This window comes from Chrysemys picta, chromosome 13 (genome assembly GCF_011386835.1).
Source record: "Chrysemys picta bellii isolate R12L10 chromosome 13, ASM1138683v2, whole genome shotgun sequence".
NCBI classification, from domain to species: Eukaryota; Metazoa; Chordata; order Testudines; family Emydidae; genus Chrysemys; species Chrysemys picta.
This window is the reverse complement of record NC_088803.1, coordinates 45,199,997-45,215,771: the sequence shown is the minus strand read 5'-3', so window position 1 is coordinate 45,215,771 and position 15,775 is coordinate 45,199,997. Positions and strand designations below refer to the sequence as shown.

General features: G+C 44.2%; 1 protein-coding gene across 2 annotated transcripts in view; it reads right to left on the bottom strand.

The window, feature by feature from the left end:
- Positions 1 to 15,775, bottom strand: part of EDN3 (endothelin 3) — a 119,725-nt gene that overhangs the window by 85,757 nt on the left and 18,193 nt on the right. The window lies entirely within an intron of this gene.

Sequence of the window (15,775 nt, the reverse complement as noted above, 5' to 3'; positions counted from 1 at the left end):
CTTCCCTAACCAGATTGCAACTCCTCCGAGTTGAAACTGCACATTCAGAATAAGGCAGATAAAATGTCGTATGTGAAAATGCACTCCTAATAGACAGCAGCAAATATCAGCATGGAAAACAACAAATCTGCTTTCTGCAACCCTATTTGTTAATCACAATATACCAAGTACCTGAAATCTGAATAGAAATACAATCCCAGGTTGTTGCTCATTTTAATTCTCACTAGTTTTATTCTTATGTATGGGCCAGTCTCAATCCACTATGTAGAACGTTCCTAGTGAAATTACACATTCAGGGCCAACTCTTGATGATTTGCACCATCTGAGGAGCTGGCCCCCAGACACAACTGCCACTTACTACATGATTTTCATGGAGTGTTACCTGTATGTTCAGTTCACTGTGTCGGGCTTCAGGACATAGCCCGGAACCCCTAAATATGGGAATCAAGGGGACAATCCCCCTGGTGTGGAGGTCAACAATTGTGGAGGCGACCATGGCCCAGATGCTGTAGCATAGTGACTGTGAAATGGCTCCACTACTGCTCATCTACTAGACACTATATTCACTGCATCACATCAGGAAGAAGTCCTCCTTAATCCCCAGCAGTCTGTCTACTTCATTATTAATGAGGGATGTGCACTAGCATTGCCGATTGCTTTTTGCATTGTTTTTCTGAGTGGGTGCCCATTCTGCTAATATCCAAATGCACGTGCCTACTGGCAGCTGGTGTGATAAATCAAATTATCGTGAGAATTACCAGCGGGACTGTATTACCACCATGTGGCTACCAAACATGGGACTTCTAAAAGCCCATGAGGCAGCTCTAATTTATGCAAGGGTCAGGCCAGTCCAGTCAACCCACAAACTTGAAATTAGGGGGGAAAAAACTGTCCTTATTTCTAAAGGAAACAGGATGAGAGAAGAACAAAATAATTTTGACAGAGGGATGCAGAACAAAGCCTGGCTGCCTGCGAGTAATTAACTATGTAAGACAGACAAATATTGCGTGGTTGGACTGCTCCGTTTAATTTGTCCTCCTTAAATACCATTAGGCTAGCAATAAGAGATCTGCACAAGTTTTCCATCAGTACACACTTGGAGGGGCAGAGGGCTGGAGAGTGCAGGACAATATCTTCCTGCTGTCCACAAGAACACAAAGCTCTGAAGATTTTGATTGCTATCCACTGAAGTAATGCAATTTATTTATTCAGAGTTACCCACTTTTAACACATCATCTGTTTGTGTGCTGTCTTCACAGCTTTGTCTGCTGGAGCTTCAGTGCACTTACCAGGCAATGAGTAAAAACTTCCCCAGCCCACATGAAATCGCATCCGAGGAGGGAAATGGCTTGGAAGGAAAGAGACATCCCCTCTCTTTCCGGTAGGAGTTCATAGGAGCTGTGCTGTGATTGGCTCCTTTCCTACCTCCTCTAAAGGGCCTTAGGAACAGCAGAGCAGAAGTTGATGCTTAAACTAATAGCATTAAGTTCCTGTGGGAATCTCCTCAGGCAATCAGGTTTCCCAAGGGACAGTGCTCAACAGAGCAGCTGTACCTAGCTCCACTCCCACCCCAGTGACCTATTGTCTTGGAAACCCATCGGGCATAAACATTGCAGTGGGACATTCACCTGTTCTTGGGGAAGGGACAGTATTAGAGCCCTTGGACTCTACTCTGCCCCTTCCACATGGACCGGTTAGTTCTGTTGCAGATGTACACTACTTGCATCCTGCCCAGGCCTTAAAACTGAGGATGTCCTGGCATGTGAAAGTTAGTCTTAACGTTTCATCTTATTTAGGGCTAGACTGTGGAACTCTACTCATGCTGATTAGCGCCTACTCTAAAAACTGTAAGATCTTGGAGGTAAGGGATAAGACCATTTGTACAGAGGGCATTGTACATTTATAGTGCTAGATGATAATGCAGAAAGCATGGAATGGATTTTGCTGTGATTTGAAACTGAAAACTTTATTTTATGGCATACAGGTGTTAGAGGGGAATGTTTTTTAAAAGTGTTCTTGCAGATAGCATTCCATCACATGCTGAATAGATACAGAAAAATTCCAATAGAAATGTACAGTAAAGTTTTCCTCACACTGGCCAACCTGGTTGCCATGAAAAAGTCAACATTTTCCAAAAGTTAGCAGTTATTTCCTACCCTCTGTAAAAGGGAAACTGGTGTCTTATGCTTCATGTCTTGGAAAAAGTATTCACAGCTTTGAGAATGTATTCAAGAGCACTTCATCCGTAAGGACCATACCAGGGCCAAAGTCCGTCATAGTTTGAGAAAGTGTAATTGCTATAAATGCTAAAACGCACATAAATGAAAGTTTTTATGTAAACCAATGTGCAGACTGGCCAGCTGAGGACAGAAAAATTACATCCCAACTAAAGGTCTCTTCACATCCCTGGCTTCAGATCTTCCTTTATTTCTAAAACACAAACCCAAAAGCAGAACAGAGGTACTCAGAGTATTGGGTAATACCAACCCAAGGGCTTTCCCACTTCAACCAGCTGGGAAGGGAAAATATATCCCTTTGTGAATACTACACTGAGACCCCACATTAGGGTTTTCCTCTGGGGTTCCTATCTGCTGCCCTTGGTTAAGAGGCAAGACACTTTATTTTTGGCTTCCTGTAGGTCACATGCTTGTACCTAATCATGTGCTTGTATCTACAACTCCAAGTTTCAAAGGACCCCATAGCCTGGGACTTGTGCATGTTCTCCCATGCGCTGTTACCTCAGGCTATTGACATTTTGGAAAAAGTCAGGCTCGTGTGCTGTATTCAGTGCCTCTCTGTTAACCAAATCGTCTCCTCCTCACTACCTCTATTCTTCTCCCGCCATTTTCTTTTTATTCTGGGTTCATGCACCCATTCTGTAATCTAAAACTGTGGTCTGTATCACATCTGATGTTACTGAGGGGTGCTGCATCAGCCTGGTGCAGAGCATTTTGCAAGACGCCTCAGAGTTCAGGCCTTGATTTCTACCCAGCTCAGCAATTTGTTTGGGCACGATCCTGTGCTCCATAGACAGGCCCAAACCCCATTGATTTGTGTGTATTGTCTGACGATAGCTATTGTATGATGAGTTTAGTTCATAAGCTTCAAAGGGATCACGTTCCACAGGCAGCAGGGATAAAGTCAGTGGGAGCTGTGCACTCATTTGGTATCCGGGCCAAAACTTTTAGTTGCATCTACTTAGATGGATTAGATCTACTGAGTATAACAAAGCCTGCAGCTTAATCACCTTTGCAGCCATAAACAGCCAAGGATTTCCAGATAATTTGAGTTTATTACAAAGGAGAGGAAATAAGACAATTTAAGAAAGATAAGTTGGCCAAGAAAAAAAGAAAGCACTACAAACTCAGGGCCAAATTCTGTCCTTCTGGTACATCACTATAAATCTGGCATAACCCCACTGCAGTCATATTCACTCACGTAACCGAGAGCACAATTTGGCTGCAAGTACTTGAAGAAAATGTTAGCCTGTGCATATGTATAATTCCAATAAGTGACAGTGTTAGTGTTTCAAGTTAGCACATACCTCTGTCTCCCTCCTTCAGAAGTGAGAAGAATGACATGGTTGAGGGCTTGTCTACATGAGGAAGCTCTTCAAAATAAGCCAGAGTGTGAATTTTAAGTGCGCTCCTCTTCCAAAGTAGATTAAACTAAAGTGCGCAAAAGGACTCTTAGTGCAGTATAAGAGTGTCCACAAGGGGAGCTGTTGTGGAATAGCTACTGTGGGCTATTACCCTGTGCAGAAAAGCCATGAGAGATCCAGCTGATAACAGAAGTATTTGCCTAGCGGCATGCTTAATCTTAGATTGTTACAATACAGTAATCAATTGCAGGTGTCTGCGCAGCAGGCTTTTGTAGAGATGTAATCCTTTGGTTCAAAAGAAGGGAAGTGGAAATACACTTAAGACACAGTGTGGTAATTAAGTCTGTCAACACTTTAATATTTATATTGCAGCTGTGCCTAGCGGCCAACCTGGCTCATTGTGTTAGATACTGCATAGATATATAGTTAATGACAGTATGTCTCTGTTCATAGTTCATTGTATTCTTTCAGTCAAAACATCTGACCGTTAGCACAGGCAGGGCAGCTTGTTTCTTAGAAATGAAGATGAGGGAAACTGAACTGGTACAAGTTATGCCCAGTGTCAAACACAAGCTAGGGCTGTATTGAATTTTATCAAGGAGAGAACATTATACAGCACTGGGACACTGGTGATAGATACAGTGCTTCGCTGAGAGAGAATCAGTCTTCTAGTAACTGCAGTGTATTCTGCAAATGGAGACCTACTGCACAAGCTAGGTTTCTCCTATCTATAATTGACAAAGTGGGAAAAGGTTGTAGTTTCAAAGGCATTGATGCTCGGATTTTCAAACCTGGGCTAATAAATACTGCTTACATATTTAGGGATGATTTCTCTTCTAAGCACAGAGTCTGAGTAACTGGACTGGTGTGTGAGAGCTGGAATCCTCCTACCAGGTTGTGGAGTGGTAACAGAGCCATTCTGTGGCAGCTACCGTAACCTGTATAATCACTACATTCGCCACCTCTAAGGAAGGGAATGGCAGGTGGATCTGTGTAGTCACCACTCACTACGCCATGCTGAAGATCTGTCCAAGGCAGCACAAAAGCAGCCCTAGCAGTTCACGAGGGATGCTGAGGTTTCTGGCATTGTAAGCCTCTTTGCATAAGTTTCATTGCATTCAATGCCTTAGAATGGAAAGACAGAATTTTCCACATTATGGCCCCAATCCAGCAAAGCACTTAAGCATATCCATAACTTTAAGCATGTGCACAGACTGCAGTGGGACTACTCATGTGCTTAAGTACATTGCTGGATCAGGGGCTGTAAGTACCACTTTTAATGTAAATCTTTTACATCTCTTCCAGGCGGGAACAAGCAAGCTGATGTGCTAAGTGGAGTGGATCGGAAATGTTTCGATGGATTGTCCTATGCTGGCAGCCCTGGGATTCTGCCAGTCAAAAACTGCACCTGCAATTCAGGTCCTTAGATGCCTACGTGGTTTCTGTACTTGTGTGTCCACAAATCACAGGCATAACAAGAGGAGGTCATCACGTAAAAGTCAGGCTCTAAAAACACTTTCCCCTCCCCTCCTGAAATTAATAATAACACATGCCACAATGGTGCATGTTTGAAGAACGTCATGTATGCTTAGGAACAATGAAACAACAATTTTGAACTGATGACAATGATAATTTTGCAGACTGCAAAATGATAATTTTGCAAAGACTGCAGGATGATGCTCATTAACAGAACATGGCATACAGCATTTGCAGGACTAGTTAGTGAATGAATGATCTGGCTACTTTCAAAGCTCCTGGCCAGTTATATTATAGTGAATGTTCTGTATCCAGACAGCCAGAATCCAACAAGTTTACTTTTCCTTTTTATAACATGACTATGCCTGTCATGCTATCATTAATTCAGAAGCAGCTACCACTTTCCACTTTCCCAGCCACTTAAATACAACAGATGCCTGAGAGCAGTTCTGAGTTTCAGCCAAAAATAAATAAGGGGGTGGGGGGGGGGAGGAGAGAAGGGAAGGGAGGAACCCTTCAATATTTTCTGGCAAGTTTTCTGGCAATATTTTCTGGCAAAAGTCCAGGCCAGACAAACTTCAAAAGGGGGGTCTTCAAAACTTTGAGTATAATTGTGATGGAGTAGGGAGTATTAACCTGGTAATGTTGCATGGGAGTTTTACTACTTTATTGTCTGCATTAATACTAGCTGGTGTTGGGATATCAGGGTGTGACTTCACTTGAGGGATGATACTTGAGCACGTAACCTGAGCCCAGGAGGGGGTGGGGGCCAGATGACACCTTCTGCCCAGGAAACTGGACAAAGGCTAGAGGAGGAGCCGGGGGTGGGGCTGGGGGAAGACTGCTGGAGTGGGGGGTTTCAGTTTGGAGCTGGCTGGGAAAATGGAGGGAGGCTCAGCACTGGGGTATGGGCTCCCTACCCCCCAAGATGGACCTGACTGAGGGGCCCTGTTTTCTGTACCTACAAGCCCTGTTTTGACTGTGTTCCTGTCATCTAATAAACCTTCTGTTTTACTGGCTGGCTGAGAGTCACGGTGAATTGCAGGAAGTGGGGGGTGCAGGGTCCTGACTCCCCCACACTATGTGACAGTAATCTTGAAACCTATCAGATCCCTGCAGTGTCAAGGAGAATGAAGAATGGGAAGGAAGCAAGAATAATTCTCAAACACCTTTCAATGAAACAAAGGGCCTTATAGGTGTAGGATGATGGGGCAGAAACTAGCAAATAGATCCTGGTGGATTTTTTTGATTCCTATAAAAACTCCAGAACCCAATTTGCTCTTATATTCAAACTGATCCAAACACTAAGTTAGGTAACAGGCCAAGCATTGCAGTGACACCCATTGACCATCTAACCCCATTCACGTCAGCATGGCGCTAACAAAGCAGAGTTTGGCCAAAGATGCTCTGGATGTTTGGCAAAGCATTGTCAGCAACAAGGTAAACGGTGAAAGAGACAAGCAGTTCACAGCCGGGCAAATCACGCTTCAACGCCCATAAGCATGGAAGGCCTTGAATGAAGCCTGTGTCTTGGAGCTGTATTCTTGTGGAGCTCCACATGCCCGGGGCAGAGGGAGGTACTAGGGACTAGTGGATCTGCGACAGGACAGGTGTACAATCTTACCATGATCCTCCCACCTGACTCCCAAAGAGACACAGCACAGCAACCACAGAGGATTCAGAGCCGCCCCACTACCCAATTTGCAGCCTACCTGCCCAGCCTACAGTTTCCCAGTCCAGGCCCATTTATTTGGGCTGGGCACAATGACTAGGATTTGGCCTATATTGTTCACAACTCACACACACACCCCAGCACTCTGGAGTGTCACAAAATAAATGTTTTCTTCCCTTGGAAGCAAAAAAGTTTATACACCTTTGTTTCTGGATCCCAGTGAGTCCAAACCACAATGAATAAGCCAAATTCCAGTTACACCTAGGTAAATCCAGAGTAATTACAGTGACCTCTAGGTAGCCTAGATCCGAATTCAGCATAACTGGCATATTGATGCTGTCCAGAGAATGAGAAGTTTGACATAGAGCTCAGGTTACTAAGTGTATTAGGTAGAATTGCCCTGTATCTGAGAATGCCCTAGAGTGGGAGAGGTGCATTTTTTCCTAGAAACATAAGCACTCTAACCTTTTTTTCCCTGTTTTACTTGTTCCTTGGTGCAAGCGAAACACTTTTGGTGCAATTTATGCCTCAGGCAAACTGAATGATCACATCCATCACAATGGGCAGCCCATTTCTTTGCTGATCCTTTGATGGAAATAATTAAACCTTGGGCCTCTATAAACAGCTCAGAGGAAAAGTTCCCATGGCTGGAATCTTGCTCATTCAGAGGATGCAATGGGAATCCCATTTTTGATAATTGCATTAGCACAGTAAAATAAAATGTAAATATTGAGGCTACTGCACTACAAAATGTGCTATGGTCACTTACTCTGACAAGAGTAGCTTACCTTTAGTGATGGGCAATTTTTGAGTAGCTAACAAATGCAATACAGTCTATGTAAAAGCAACAAAGTCCTAATAGTCAGAGATCCTTCTATTACACTGTATGAGGATAGGGCAGGACATTTCAGTCATAGGATGATAAAAAGGAAGCAGGATTTTTTTTTTTTTTTTTTTTTTTTTTGGCAGAGACAAGACAACAAAAATAAAAAGTCAGTACAGATACCCCAGAAACCTGAGACAGATGGCTTTGTTTAACACAGTTTCAGGGTGTCTCACATCCATCTCCTGGGTCTTGAGATCTGGGAATTTAACTCCTTCCAGGCCCATTAGCTGGAGCTGCTACCCCTTAAACAGCCTACTTATCACTGGAGTTTCCTGTTTGGATTCACCCTTTTAAAATGGCCTTTCCCAGCATGCTCTTCTCTAGCCCTTTATATCTGGGCAGCCCTAAAATGGCCACTTCAAATAACTAACGGCTGATCCTTCCTCTATTCTAGGTAGGAACTATTTTAATTTCTGTGTTGTTTTTGCCTTCTCTCATTCCTGAGATAACATAGCCTCCTCATATGCTGTGTCTGTTATTATGTTTTGCTGAGAAATGGGGAAGAAGTGCCAGGATTTGCACCACATTTGACAGGATTATGTATAAATGCTCCATATAGTCTTTGGAAAATGGGAAAGACGCATCCAAGTTATTCCCTGTGCTATGAGAACATCGTTCCCCTGGCAAAGGATATATCGGCTAATATGTTAGGCCAAGCTTTCTAAAAATGACAAATAATTTTTGGTTCCCTCTGTTTTTGAGAGCTCAACTTCATACTAGCACTGGGTAGGAAAAGGTCCCGTGAATATTTGAAAGTTTGAAATGTTTTCCAGTCTTGTATTAGAACAAAAAGTTGAAATCTCAGAAATATTTGCAAACCAAAAAACTGAAAATTTTTGCTTATGGGTTAATCAGAATGTTTCAATAATTTCTAAATATTTAGTTTCAATTTGACCCTTGAAAACTTTTTTTTTAAATGAAAAGTTATTTTGAACCAAAAACTTGGGGGTATTTTGTTTTAAAGTGTCCATTTTGTTTGTTAATTTAAAAAAAAAAAAAAAAAAAAAACCTCAAGGAAAATTTTTTGAAAAGTTGGCAAATTCATCAAACCCAACCCTGTTTTGAACAGTTTTCATTTCAACTAATTGGCTTGGGGGGGGGGGGGGGGGGGGACAAAAAAGTGCTGAGTAAACTATCTGAAAGGTTGTTTTATACCAAAATCCAGGCAAGAGGGAAAGGCTGGGGGGAACCTTAGTGCTGGTTTTTGTTTGGGGGATGTTTACACTTATCATCATTTAATTTTGAGACCAAAATGGAACATTGTATTGCTGGGTGATGAAGTCAGAGGTGACAACCAGTTATTGTTCTGTACAGCATGAACTTCAATTCCTTTAGCATAATGAAAGCCTTTTGGTTGAAATGTTGTAAACATTGTTTTCAGGAGAGCGTGGGGGAATCTTTCCCTTCCCAGCTAGAAAGCAGATTCCTAACTACCAGTGACATGTTTTGCAACCTGACAGAAATGTTCCATTCATTTTTAATTGATAAGAGTTCACAGTTACCCTGGTTAGACAATGTGCTGGGAGCGGACTATATAAGTACAATGGCCACCGCCCTGGCTTAGAAGGTAAGTGAAAGCAGCTATACAAAATAAATATAAATAAATAGAAAGGGAGAGAAGGAGAAACTGATATCAATGAATATAAATTAGAAGCTAGGAAGTATAGAAAATTGATAAGGGAAGCAAAAGGACACAATGAGACCTCTTTAAAGACAGTAAAAAGGAATTTAAGTATATTGAGAACAAAAGGAATCCTAACAATGGTATTGGTCCATTACTAGATGGACGTGGTAGAACTGTCAATAATAATGCAGAAAAGGGAGAAGCGATCAATAAATATTTCTATTTTGTATTTGGAATTCCAACAGTAACTAGGAACAGAGGGTCCTGTGGCACCTTTGAGACTAACAGAAGTATTGGGAGCATAAGCTTTCGTGAGTAAGAACCTCACTTCTTCAGATGCAAGTAATGGAAATCTCCAGAGGCAGGTATAAATCAGATTGAACTAACCTTGTTATCTCCACACTGATTTATACCTGCCTCTGGAGATTTCCATTACTTGCATCTGAAGAAGTGAGGTTCTTACCCACGAAAGCTTATGCTCCCAATACTTCTGTTAGTCTCAAAGGTGCCACAGGACCCTCTGTTGCTTTTTACAGATTCAGACTAACACGGCTACCCCTCTGATACTGAACAGTAACTAGGGATGATGTTAAATAGCAGCTACTAAAGTTAAACATATTTTAAATCAGCAGGTCTGTATAACCTGCATCCAAGAGTTTTAAAAGAGCTGAGGAGTTCTCTGAAAATCAACATTAATGGTTCAGTAAGTCCTGGAACACTAGGGAAGTTTCAGAGGACTGAGAGTAAGCTAATGTTTTACCAAAATGTAAAAAGGATAAATGGGATGACCTGGGTACCTGTAAGCCTGACATCAATTCCAGGCAACATCATAAACTAGTTGATACAGGACTCCTTTAATTTAATTAAAAAAAATTTAAAGGAGGAAAATAAAATTAATGCCGACCAAGATAGGGTTACAGAAAATAGGTTTTTGTCAAATTAATTTGATATTTTTGATGAGATTGGTTCATAAAGGTAATAATAGTTTTGATGTAATATACATAGCGTTCTGCAAGGTAGTGTTTCTAGTGGAGTCCGGCAGGGATTGTGTTCTTGGCTCTGTTTAATATTTTGAGTTGGAATGGGGGTGGGGGAGTGTAGGGAGGTCCTGGAAAGTTGTTTCTTTTCTCACTACGCTTTATATGACTGGAGATTTCACCCAGAGTTAAAACAAATCTCAAACATCTGAATTTGTTTCAGATAGAGATTATTATCTAATGATTCGTTGTAGAGTGTTGTAACTCACATGCAGCACACTGCAGAAGGAAGTGTAAAGAGAACTCCCTTGAGATTCTCTCCCTGTGTCTCCCTACGGTGATTTCTCTTTATATCAGGACTTGTGCACCTATGCAAAGAGGAAAGGATTTGATCTCCTTTGTTTGTGGTTTTTTGCAGTTACTAGCTCTTATGAATTCTGTTGTAAATACATTTCAGTACTACCACTCCAATACAGAATTGAGCCTATCAGAGCAAAAATAACTACAGGTACAATGGAAAGACAGATTCTTGAAATTGGAGGCACTGGCCCAGTTTTTTTCTGAAACTGATTTTGAGACACCTCCCTCCTTCCTTTGACAGAGGTGAGAGTACATCTGTGATCACCCAAGTCGTATTGTCCAGATAACAAAAGTTCATTCCAATTCTGAGCATGTGCAATGTAATGCAAATACTGTTTCTGTCCATGTTTACTAAAGTAAATATCAGTAGCATAGCGGGGGGGGGGGGGCACAAGGAATGGCCACTCCCCCACTGAGCACAAGTGACGCCTTTTTAATTTTTTGGCGCCTTTTTAATTTTTACTCTGAATGGGGGGGCGGACATAAAAAAAGGCGCCACCCGCTGCGGTGCTTGTATTCACCGGGCGGCACTCCGGGTCTTCGGCATCACTTCGCCGGCGGGTCCTTCACTCGCTCCGGGTCGTCTTTGGCATTTCGGCGGCAGGTCCTTCAGTGCCGCCAAAGACCCAGAGCGAGCGAAGGACTCGCCGCCCAAGACCCGGAGCGCTGCCCGGTGAGTACAAGCGCCGCAGCGGGTGGCGTCTTTTTTTTTATGTCCACCCCCCCCCCCCCCCCGCCCCCCGTTCACTCCACCTGGCTACGCCACTGGTAAAGATATCTTGAAAACTGGGTTTTGTTTTAACACAAAAACCTGGCTCAAGAGACTCAAACCTCTTTCCTTTAATGAGTAATCTACAGTAGGTGTACAAAAATTGTACCAATTTCCCATCCTCCATCAGTAATTTAACCTCCTGCAGTTTACATCTACATGAAAAAGTGAATGCCAGTGGTATCTGTTTTTACTTGTCCGGGGAAAGTTTTGATTCTTTCTCTTTTCATTCTTCCTTAAAATCATGCCCTCTTTTCCCACAGCCTAAGGGTAAGCACCCTGACCTGTCCCCCACCTATATACAAGCACCCTGACCCAGCCCCCACATACTCCCACAGCCCTTACCCTGACTGCTCTCCCGACCAGCCCCACACCCATATACCACCACCCTAACCCGGGCCCCTCCTTGTAGAAACAGCATGTCTGCAGCTTCCTACCAGAGCGACTATTTACTTCCCTTGCCTTCTGCTAGCCCTTCTCCTCCATGCCCCAAATAAGTCCCTGTGGCTGGAACGGAGCTATGCTGTACCCAAGAGATCCAGCACCTTCTCTGTACTCTAGGGCAGGAACGCATTTGCTGTGTGGAGCTGGCCTGCTCAGCTGGGCAGTAACTATGTGAGCTCTCCATGCAGAGCAAACAAGAAGAGCAATTTCAAAACTTCCTGGGGCTTTAAAAGAGGAGAGGCATATACCTGTGTATCTGGCTGCAGGGCAGCAGAGTTCAAAAAAGTGACAAGAGTGGTCATGGCAGGCATTGTGGAACACCGCTTGGAGGCCCTTTAGGACGACATAAGCACCGTAGTGTCTACACTGACACTGCATTGCTCTAAATACATCGCCCTAAGCACTATGGCTCTCATCAAGGTGGTTTTATTAGGTCGGCATAGCGGGAGAGTTAAAGTAGTGGGAGGAGCACTGCAGCATGTACACCTCCAGAGTTCGGTCGACGTAAGCTGCCTTATATCAACTTAACTTTGTAGTGTAGACCAGCCTTAAAATAAACCTCTGTCTCAGCTAGCCCATAAATGAGTGGCAAAGTCAAATTATTTGCTTTTTTTAATAAAAGGAAGTTACTCAGTACACAAATGTAGTAATTTTTCCATCAGCAACCCTCTCCCACTAGCATTCCAAGAATGTTCTCAAACACAGAGCTTTCACCACTGCCCCCCAGAAATACATAGGGTTGCCAACCCTCCCGCTTTCGCCAGGAGTCCTGGAATCCGGCTCGATCTTCCAGAGGCTAGTTCAGCCAAACCGGGAGACTTTGGGCACTAACAGTCCGGCGTGGCAGCGGAGCTAAGGCAGGCTCCGTTACCTACCTTGGCTCCACGCTGCTCCCAGAAACAGCTAGCACTATCCCTGCGGGGGGAGGGGTCTCCATGCACTGCCCCCACCCTGAGCGCCAACTCCGCAGCTCCCATTGGCGCACAGAGACCCCCTGCCCCCCCACCTAAGAGCCGCTGCCAGAGGGATGTCAGTCGCTTTCGGGAGCTGCCTGAAGTAAGCGCCAACCCCCTAACCTTCTCCTGCAACCCAATCCCCTGTGCCAGTCTAGAGCCTGCACCCCCTCCCACACCCAAACTCCCTCCCAGAGCCTGACCCCTTACCCCCTTCCACACCCAACCCCCTACAGGGGTGGACTATTCTATCAAGGTGTTTTAAAAAAAACCATTGCTGCAAAAATGCATTCAGTGTTTCCTAAATCAGATCTCACTGGGGCTTCCCAAAGGAATGCTAAAGTACATTTCACTTAGGCTAGCATCTAAAAACATAGCAGACTCAGGAATTATATGTTATACCCTTAGAAGGCAACAAGAAATCCGAGTAGCTAGGCATCCCAAACCACACTAATTAATTTACCTCTGCATCAAGAAAATATTTACCCACTCTGGGCTTTTGTTTGCACCCATGAAGCCTAATTGACTCCACTGAGATCTCATGGGTATGCTAATAGTGTATAATAGCACCTAATGGTAATCAAGAGTAGGAGTCACGCATTGCACTAAACTCAGTATAAACACTTAGTAAGACAGTCCCTGCCTTGAAGAGTGTAAAATCCAAACAGACAAGACAGAGCAAGATTGCGAAATAGGAATGCAACATACAAGTATAACAGGAGGATGGGAACATAAGTATCAGAATTAGCATTCAAAAGGGCAAACACTCAAGGGGAAAATAAATACTTCCTTCCATCCCCACCCTCCTCATTTTTCAATCTCTGGGAATCTGGCGATGGGCCAGGTGACTGACTTCAGGGGTGTGTGTGTTCTCTGTGACTGGGGGTAGAACTATCCAAGGCCAATATGTCACAGATATCAACTAACATGTGTGTCATAGGGAATGGAATCCTCCTAACAAAAACCTGCTATGGGATTGCACAGTAATTGCACTATGGCAGTGTTTAGGATGATTTATTCCTGCAGAATACAGGTGTATTTTTTTCCTAAAGGCTGCAACCTTCTGTTTCAAAAATACATCCCAAACTCTTTCTCTCTCGCGCGCGCATACACACAGGCCATTATCTAATGAAATAACATTCCCACAGCTTCACAAGTGGAGAAACCTGCCTCTTTGAAACCAGCATTTCCCTCATCCCTCAGGATCTCCCACTGCTCCCAACCAACCTGTCTTCAGCCTCATGGCACAGCAAGCTGTGGAGCTGTCGAGCATAGCAAAGGGCGGGTGGCGGGTGCCTTTCAGCTATTGTCGCTCCAGCTCCCACTGTTACTCTTTCCCTATGACTGACGAGAGCAGAACTTGCTGGGGAGTAGAAGCAGTAGGTAGGCTGGGCCCAGTGTAAAGAGGAGTGGATGAGTTCCTGAAAGGAAGGAGCAACAGGGGAATGAAGGGGATTGGGTGGAAATAGGCAACCAAAGAGTAGCTGGCCCAAAACAGGAATCAAAGCATTCTGCAACCAAATGTTGAACACACCAACGTGGCAAGTATGTGAAATTAATTAAAACAAGTTCTCCCAGCCAGATCTTCACTCCACTCCACTCCACTCCACCATATGTGTAATTCAAAACTGACTGTTTGCAAAAAGCTGGGGAGGAGGGCGAAATAAGTGTGAGGCATTAATTTAATGCTTGTGAAAGGTGCTAGCTTGACAGCCCTGGAGACTGAAATCCTCTGTTTATTCTCAGAATTAGAACAGCCTGTACAGCGCTACAGAAGCTTCCATACACTGCCCTATCAGAGTGCCTCAGTCCCCTCCCCGTCCCCCTTCCCCTGTAGGGTCAGCCCTAAGTCTGGAAGGGAGTTTAGCCTCCCAGGCCAAGTCAATCCCAGATCTTTCAGAGTGGTTATCGATTGTGATATTAATGTCGAGCGGACTAGAAGGGTATTCAGTGCTTTACAGCAAAACACAAAGACCCTGAGATTACAGTCTAGCTCAGGGGTTCTCAACCCGCAGCCCACAGGCCATATGCGGCTAGGGTTGCCAGTCATCCAGTTTTTGATTGGAACGCCCAGTTGAAAAGGGACCCTGGCGGCTCCGGTCAGCACTGCCGACTGGGCCATTAAAAGTCTGGTTGACGGCGCAACAGGGGCCCGGGGCTAAGGCAGGATCCCTGGCTGCCCTAGCTCCGTGTGGCTCCCGGAAGCAGTTGCCAGGTCCCTGCAGCCGCTAGACGCATGGGCGGCCAGGGAGGCTCTGCGCGCTGCCCCTGCCCCGAGGGCCGGCTCTGCAGCTCTCATTGGCTGGGAACTGGTCTAACTAGATCAAAGGGGTGGAAGGATACACAGTCTGAAAGCATAAGGCCCTGTGTCCCCACTTGTTGAGGATCAGTATAGGAAAGCTTCAGACAAGAAGAGGGCTTTAAGGAGCAGACGGGATAAGCTCAGCGACACAGGATGTGGGAGGCTGCTGCTTCAAGCTTAAAGGGGAGATAGGAAAAATTATATGCAGAAACTGTGAGAAAGAGACAAGGGACTGTACAAACACTGAACAAAAAGATGGTCCCTGTTACAGCCAGCGGCGCTGGAACAATTTTTATAGTGGGGGTGCTGAGAGCCATTGAACCAAACTGAAAACCTTGTATATAATGGAAACCACTTCACGCCAGGGGGTGTGACAGCACCCCCAGCACCCCTAGTTCCAACAACTATGGTTACAGTCTGAATAAAAGACAAGAGTCAACAGATGGATATAGACAAATGGGGGAGTGTAAGGAAACAATGAGACGATATTGGTGAGTATTATCGGCAGTGGTATCTGCACACTAGCAGCCTAACCATTCAGTTACATTGTCCAGCTTTACAAGGAAAATCATTGAACGTGATGCCTATAATTCAGAGGGACCCATAAAGCTTTAGAAGTTTTGCAATAAGTGTCGCTCTGAGATTATTTACTCTAAACAGAGTTTGCTAAAGAAGAGGCTCTCATGCCGTGACTGAAGATGCTAAAACTGT